Here is a 7,562-nt window from a genome sequence, read left to right on the forward strand (position 1 = left end):
TGGAATAAAACCAGCTAGCCTGGAAAAAACTTCAAAGCCCTAAACATGTCTGATGTTCCACACACACACACACCCAAAACAAACGGGCACAAGGGCCAAACAAAACAGTAAACAAACACAAACTGGATGAAACGGACAAACAAGTATCATGCTGAACGAATAGCAATTGTTATTTTTAGCTTCTGTCTCCTCTCTATCTCCCCGTTCCTCCTCTCTGTACACCCAACCCTGACTGAATGACAATGTGCGTTTTTTATGCAGTTGTACCGAGACTCGATTGCTAATCAATCATTTAATTAGAATCTCGGTACAACTGCACATGGATTAATTACGTGTCCTTCCCCGTGCTCACATAGTATTACATTTTAATCAGCACGTGAAGTGCTGATTAAAATCTCTCATGACTAAATACAAATACACATTTTATCACACGTGCTACACAGACCCATTTATATCCCGTGTACCAATGACTATACACCAACATTTAACACACTACATGCAACATATAAACAAACAATACGCACAAGGAGGGGTCACACTGCCACAGGGAGACTTCATTTTTTTTTACATTTACTTTAAGTCAAAGCTGAATAATTTTTGCCGTGAGATGTCTTAAATGTACTTTTATGGGCAACAGAGGGAGTCATAAAAGGCAGATTATGTTCAACAGATTAGGGCTCAATAACGTCTCTAAATACAATTTAAAGAATGTTCCCTGAAACTTGCTCTGAACACGAGTACTAAAATACAAATAAACACCAAGGATATTCAATATCGAAGCAGGGGATCAAGACAGGCTTTAGTCTGGAATATACAAAAAGATGACAACATAAGCCCCTTATCTGAGATGTTTGTTGCTGTAGGTTAGGGCCCCTGTTATCAAATGCTGAGATCTGAAGACTTGAGCAAGGGTGTGTAAGGATTTCCAAAAAACCCCAATTAACATTGCTAATGAGCTTGATGTGCCCAAGGCAGCTTCCTAGCATGAAGCAGCAGTACCTCTGTAGCAGAAAGAAGATACTTGGAAACTTGATTACATCAGTAGTTGATCTGTCTTCAAGAAAAAAAAGGCCCATTTGACTTCCAGCTCAGCTTGTAATAGTGAAGCAAGCGGAGGAAGAGTACATTTCACAAAGACTCCCTGGTATATTATGTGGAAACGTTTGTAGAAATGGCAATTCTGTACAATGATACGCTTGGATTAGGTCAGCACCAGCAGTACTTTTAAACGTCAGCAATTTATTTAAGGGAAGCACGCTGGTAACGTCTGTTAATGTCAGTCAGCTGCTTTTAAACCAAATGTTTGTCTCATAATATGGGTCAGGTTGTCTGACGGGTACATAATTGGTGCCCAGTGCGCATGGAAGAGCCAGTTATTGGGTGAGTAACTAATAGAATGGTCATGCAGTTCAACTTGAAAGTACAGCTAGGTGCACTTTAATAGTTGAATCACCTGAAACAGGTAGGTTTGTTCTTTTTTCTTTTCTCTTTTTTAAATATATATAACATTTTCACAAATTTGTTCAGCACTCCATTTAAAAAAAAAAAAAAAAAAAAAAATCCTGATTGCTCCTACTGTGTTAAGTACCGCTTGTTAAGTATTGCTTAGCCATTCTTAAGAGGATTCTACATTATCACTTTTGAATGTCACTGTAGGGTCAAAGATGCAGATGTCAGTTATACATATTCTCTTTCATGCATTTATAGACCATTATTTTTATTTTATTTTATTGGATTATATTTTTTCAGTGTCACCAATGTAGTTCCTGCAAAGTCTGACTTTGCTTCTTTATATTGCATTGGCAGTTAGTTTAAATTTAGTATGATTCAGGCTTGGGGGAGTGTGCAGTAATATCAAATAAGTAACAGTACTGCATGTGTTCCTAAAATACGTTTGCATATCGTCTTAGTTTCCTATGTCCTTAGTCAACCTTTTACGGTATTGATATGACTTCAAGACCTGAGTCTTTATATTGGCAGAAGCGGGGGAGAGCTGCAGGGAATGAAGCCTGGTGCAGGAAGCAGACAGCATTTCAATGACCCATGAGGTTCAGGATCACCATGAAGTGCTTGTTGTCCTATATCTGCACCTCAGGTTTCTTTTTTTTTTAATAACCACAACTTTAACTTTATTATCAGAGGAAATAATGAGGGCTTCCTGAAGTACAAACAATCCATTCTCTGTTGAATCCTCAAGTCCTCCAGCCTCCAGCTGTTCTTTTCCTTTTTATTAAAGCTCCAAGCCCTATCCCCTGGCAAATAGCACAGTCAGAACAGGATGACAGGGGCCCAGCCAGCACTGGCACTGCAGGTGTCTGATCACATAAGGTAATTTTACAAACATACATAGCAAGAAGCGAGACTTTAACTGTAACAAACGCAGCCTGCATGGGGAGAACAAAGGCCAACTGGTCTGGATTTACTGCAATCAGTCCCGCTGCTTCAAATAGAAGCTACAACATAAGCAAAGGTTACTCCCAAATAACCCCATATAGAAAAGCAACTGCAAGGAAAGTACATTTGAGACAGATTGTTGTAACTCATGGTTGTAACCTAGATCCTAAGGAAAGTATCCCATTCTGTATTTTTTAAACACATAAGAATGTTGTTATATTAGAAGGACATGTGGAAAATATCAGTGCTATAGGTACAATTTGTATAAGAATAAGGCCATCTGAAATTGAACCACCCCCCTCTGCTTTTTGAAAAGGTGGAATACTGGAGTCTTAACTATAGAAGAGAACAGTAATCAGAACCTCAAGGCATTATATTTAAGTATAAAATTGAACATGGCTGCTCTTGAAATGAAGTTCAAATATAATTTTAATAACTTTAAATTGCAGTTATATTAGAAGACAAATAGAAGGAGAGGTGATACCTTTTATTGGACTAACTAAATAATAATTATGGTTTAGTTAGTCCAACGAAAGATATCTCCTCTCCTTCTCTTTGTCTATCATCTCTGGATTGATATGGTTATCATTTCACCTATCAATTTATATTAAAGTAACAGTGCAGTGCAGAGTGGCTTCTCTCTACGGTTATTATACAATTCACTTTTGCACATGGGAAGGCACTTGAAAGAAAGGAGCAACAGCAGTAATAATTAAAGGTATCTCTTGAATAGCCATGTCAATCAATGGGAGTTACAAACTTCAAAGGAAGAAACAACATTATGGCTCCACAGGGGAGAAGCAGCATTTGCATCTGCTCCCTCCTAGCTCCAGACTATAATTTCTCCCCACACCCCCTCTCGCCCTCTCCGCTACTCCACCTCCGGCAGACTAGCTGTACCTCCCCTCCGCTCCCCTGCCTCCCGAGCCCGCTCCTTCTCCACCCTACCCACGGATACCCTCAGTCCCTGACCACCTTCTGGTGCCTCCTCAAGACACACCTGTTCAGACAGCATCTGTAAACACTACAACTCTGGTGGACTATATGGCGCCCACTTGTACCAGTACTTGCATCAGCTTGTAATTGCATTGAACTGCTCCATAGCTTGCTGCGTTCAACTACTGCTCCTACCTATAACAACTTACTATAACTTGTATTTGATTTTACTCTTATAGGTATCTGTACTCACATTTTCTGTAATTGCTCTTATCCATTTATCGTACTTATTACATGTTCTTTCTGGACTTTACTCATATAAGCAAATAGTTACTACAAGGTTTAACTGCACTTAGTCAAATTTGCTCTTATAAGTTACTGTTTGCTTCATTTTGCTCTTAAATAGATTTTGTTGTACTTTCATATCTGATCTTACCTGTATGATATTCTGTAATGTGATATTTTATAATGCGATACTTTGTACTGTGATATCTTGTAACAATTGTAACTCGCCCTTGATAAGGGCGTCTGCTAATAAATAAATAAATAAATACATAAATAATAATAATAATAATAATAATAATAATAAGTACACATGGTAACCTGAAGGGAACTGTGCATGTGTTACATCTTTGTAGCTGGGATTACTTCCCAAGATATAGCCTTCTGAAAGTTCCTATTTTCTCTACTATACTGTGCGCGTCATTTTACAAAGAAAGTTACTGAAATACAACAAAGTTAGTGACAGGCAAATATCAGACCCCCTTTTATGTATGTGACTATGTCTGGAGTATTCAACAAAATAGCAATTTGTATTGATTTATAATAAGTTGTGATGATTTACATAGATGCATTATGTACTGTCATTAACAAATCTGGAGAAAGAGAACCCCACTTAAGTGTTCATTGCACATACCATGGTGGTAACGGTTCATGATCCGTGGGAAACAAGATTATGGGAAACGGATCTTTTCACATTATCACATGCAGCCTGCTTCCAAACATTTATCAATTCAAACAGAACAAAAACATCATTATTGTGTTATTAATTAGAATGGGGTTATGGGTAGGTTTCATTAAACACTGTGAACTGAAGTTCACATCTACTCAACAAACACAACCCAATTCATGTTATAGACTGTACAAGGATCTGTCCTTGTTTACCATTTATATTATACATTGTTTGTCCAGGATTGCCCAACGTGAGATGCCATGCTCCTAATAATAGAGGGGCCTTGCTTGTACCCAGTTTTACAGCTGGGCTGCCAGAGTCACAGGAGAGTGAAGTGGCTTGCCCCAAGATCACACATACCATGTTTTCATTTGGAACGGCTTGCTTTGAGACCAGGCTACTATTAATTTTCCATTGTGTACAAAAATGTTTGTGCCATAGCAATCCTCAGAAACATGTAACAGCAAGGTCAAAGGTCTTCCATGATTTCATGAGACCTTTATTCCTTTGTGCTTTCATTTTAGCAGTTTAGGTCAGTTCTGTTGAAACAAGTCTCCATACCAAGTACAGAACAACAGTTTTTATGATGTGTCTTTCTGTTCACCGCCACAGAGAGCTTGTACATCATAGTCCTTAATAATTGGCTATGTTTCATATTTTAATTTGCATCAGCACAGTAACTTAGCATTTTACCCCAGGCTTTATGGTACACATTTCACCCTGGTTCTATGTCTGGAAACTACTTGAAATTGACCACCTGCAGTAATCCACTTGAGAGCAGATTGGTTAAATTCTGGAGTCCATCCTGTGAAGTGGAAAATTGATTTGAGTGAACCAGCTTTAAATGTAGAAAAGGCAACAACGGTTTAGTGTCTGAGATGGAATTATGTTGTTTTCCAGCTCCTCATCTCTGCACAGAGGAGTCACCAGAGGCTTGTGATCTACACAGTTTTGATTAGATGATCTGCCCACCACTGAAGAAAGCATTTGTTAAATTGTTTGTCTACTTGGCTTACTCTGTATTGATTTAGAGTGTTTGGATGGATTGTCACTGTATGTGCAGGGGGTTTCCTCGGTGGGAATGCCTAAAGGGCCTTCTTTACTTACCTCCAGAACTGCTCCTCGGTAATCCACTGAACTAGAAGTTACTCCACTACAAGCCTCAACTCCAGCCAACATTTGTAATTAGCAACCTTATAACATTTGCAGACGACACAAAGCTGGCTTTCATACTGCGCCATGTACTGATTGGCTGATTGTTTTAATATACAGTTTAACCTGTGGAACATGATCCATAATAAAAAAAAGGTTCATAAAGTCATTACTTAGACTTTGATAATAACACCGCCACACTGTCTAAAAGTGACCAGTGCCATCTATGTCCTACCTGAGACACAATGGTACTTTAGCAATGCCTGTGCATCCCATCAATCAGACAGCGTACACAGTGTTGTGGAAGCGAAGGGTGTCCTGGAGCTCCGGCAGTCCTGGATTGCACTGGACTTGCTGCTATCACCCTCTACAGCATGTCTCAAGCATGCCCAATAGGGTTTGGGTCAGGAGATCTCGCTGGCCAATCCCTCTTCTCGATTGCTTCCTGCTGTCAGTATATTCAAGACAGAGTCTGGATTCGTCAGTGGAGAGAACTGTTAAACTGTATATTAACAGTCATCCAATCAATAAATGGCACAGATCCCTCGCAAAGGTTGAGTGGTATATAAAGTGTTGTCAGAAAAACGTAAGGTTCAATACCAAATGTGGAGTTACACATTGTAATAATGTAGTCGACAAAGTTAACATTAGTCACTATTTCAAGCATAGCATGGAGAACAGAACTGGAGAAAACGGTGGGGAAATGAGTGGAGACAGACATTGTGGGAAGGAGACTCTTTTTGTTGAAAGTGGTGAATGTATGGAATGGGTTACCATGTTGTTGCTGCTGCATCCGAGTCATTGGGATACATTTATGAGATTGTTGAAGGTGTTGTTAACAACTGATAACAACACCACATGATGAGGTTATCAGCTTATCCAAAGACATATAAGCAAACGTTTTTGCCTTTATCTCACACACACACATTATATATATATATATATATATATATATATATATATATATATATATATAGTGAGAGGGTAGACCTGGGTGAAAAAAGGACTACACTTCCCAGAAGAACACAGGCTGAAAAGCCATAATTATGTTTAATTGTTTTATTAGTAATTATCCCCTGCACCTGGCTAGGTGCAGGGTATTTAAAGAAAGCAGCTAGTCTGTTCTGGGCTGCTCAGTAGAAGGAAGCAGGAAGGTGGGTGCCCTGCTGCCGAGCAGTCACTAGACAGGTACTGGGTGTACTCCTGGGTATTTTGGTAAACCTGTGTGGTTTTGTTTTGTTTGTTTAATTGGCAGGTAAATGACTTAGCTGTCCTATAAGATAGTTTAGGTTCCTGTTTTGTGTTTTGTTAGTGCTCAAGGAAAGAGCTAGGTGTTTGTTTTGTTTATTTTGTTTTTGTGTTTATTAAAAAAAAAGCGTGTAGTGCTTTAAGAAACCTCCATTTCTGTGTCCTGGGTCTGTTTTTAAAGGGGCAAAGAACCCAAGTGGGTGAAGTTAGATTACAATATATATATATATATATATATATATATATATATATATATATATATATATATATATATAACCCAGCTGTTAGCTGATAGACTAACGGTCAGGTTGTGAACTGTAGATAATCACCATCATTTTCGTGCTCATCCATAGTTTTCTGCCCCCTCAAAGATAACATTTTAAAAATCTGAATATTCTCTCCTACAATGACTATTTGACATCCCAGTTTTCGTTAAGCTGACCAAATAACCATGTCTGCTGCTTTTACTGTACAAAATATTTTTCATTATCTTGTTTCATTGTACCCAGGAAAAGAAAAAATCCTAGCATGATAATTAAAGAACCAAACATCACAGAGTTGGTACTGGTTTTATTCTTCTTCACAGACCGCAATATTAGTCAGTTTGAGAAAAAAAGGGATTAATTTAAGATGAAGAAAAACTTTGGTGTGAAAACATTTCTTTGTCAATGTAATTGCTTGCAGCCATTCCTGTGTGTATGCAGCGACGAGTAATAGGATTTGCTCTATGTAAATTGCAGACTAAATTTTTTGCTAGAGAGATTTAGCTCTGTAGACCTGAAAACATTTTTTTTTTATATAAGAAATTATTATTTAGGTCAAGAAGAAAAATGGAAGATTTAATTCCACATGAAAAATTGTCTGGTAAAATGTCATCAAT

The sequence above is a fragment of the Acipenser ruthenus genome, chromosome 4 (assembly GCF_902713425.1).
Source record: "Acipenser ruthenus chromosome 4, fAciRut3.2 maternal haplotype, whole genome shotgun sequence".
Taxonomy (NCBI): Eukaryota; Metazoa; Chordata; class Actinopteri; order Acipenseriformes; family Acipenseridae; genus Acipenser; species Acipenser ruthenus.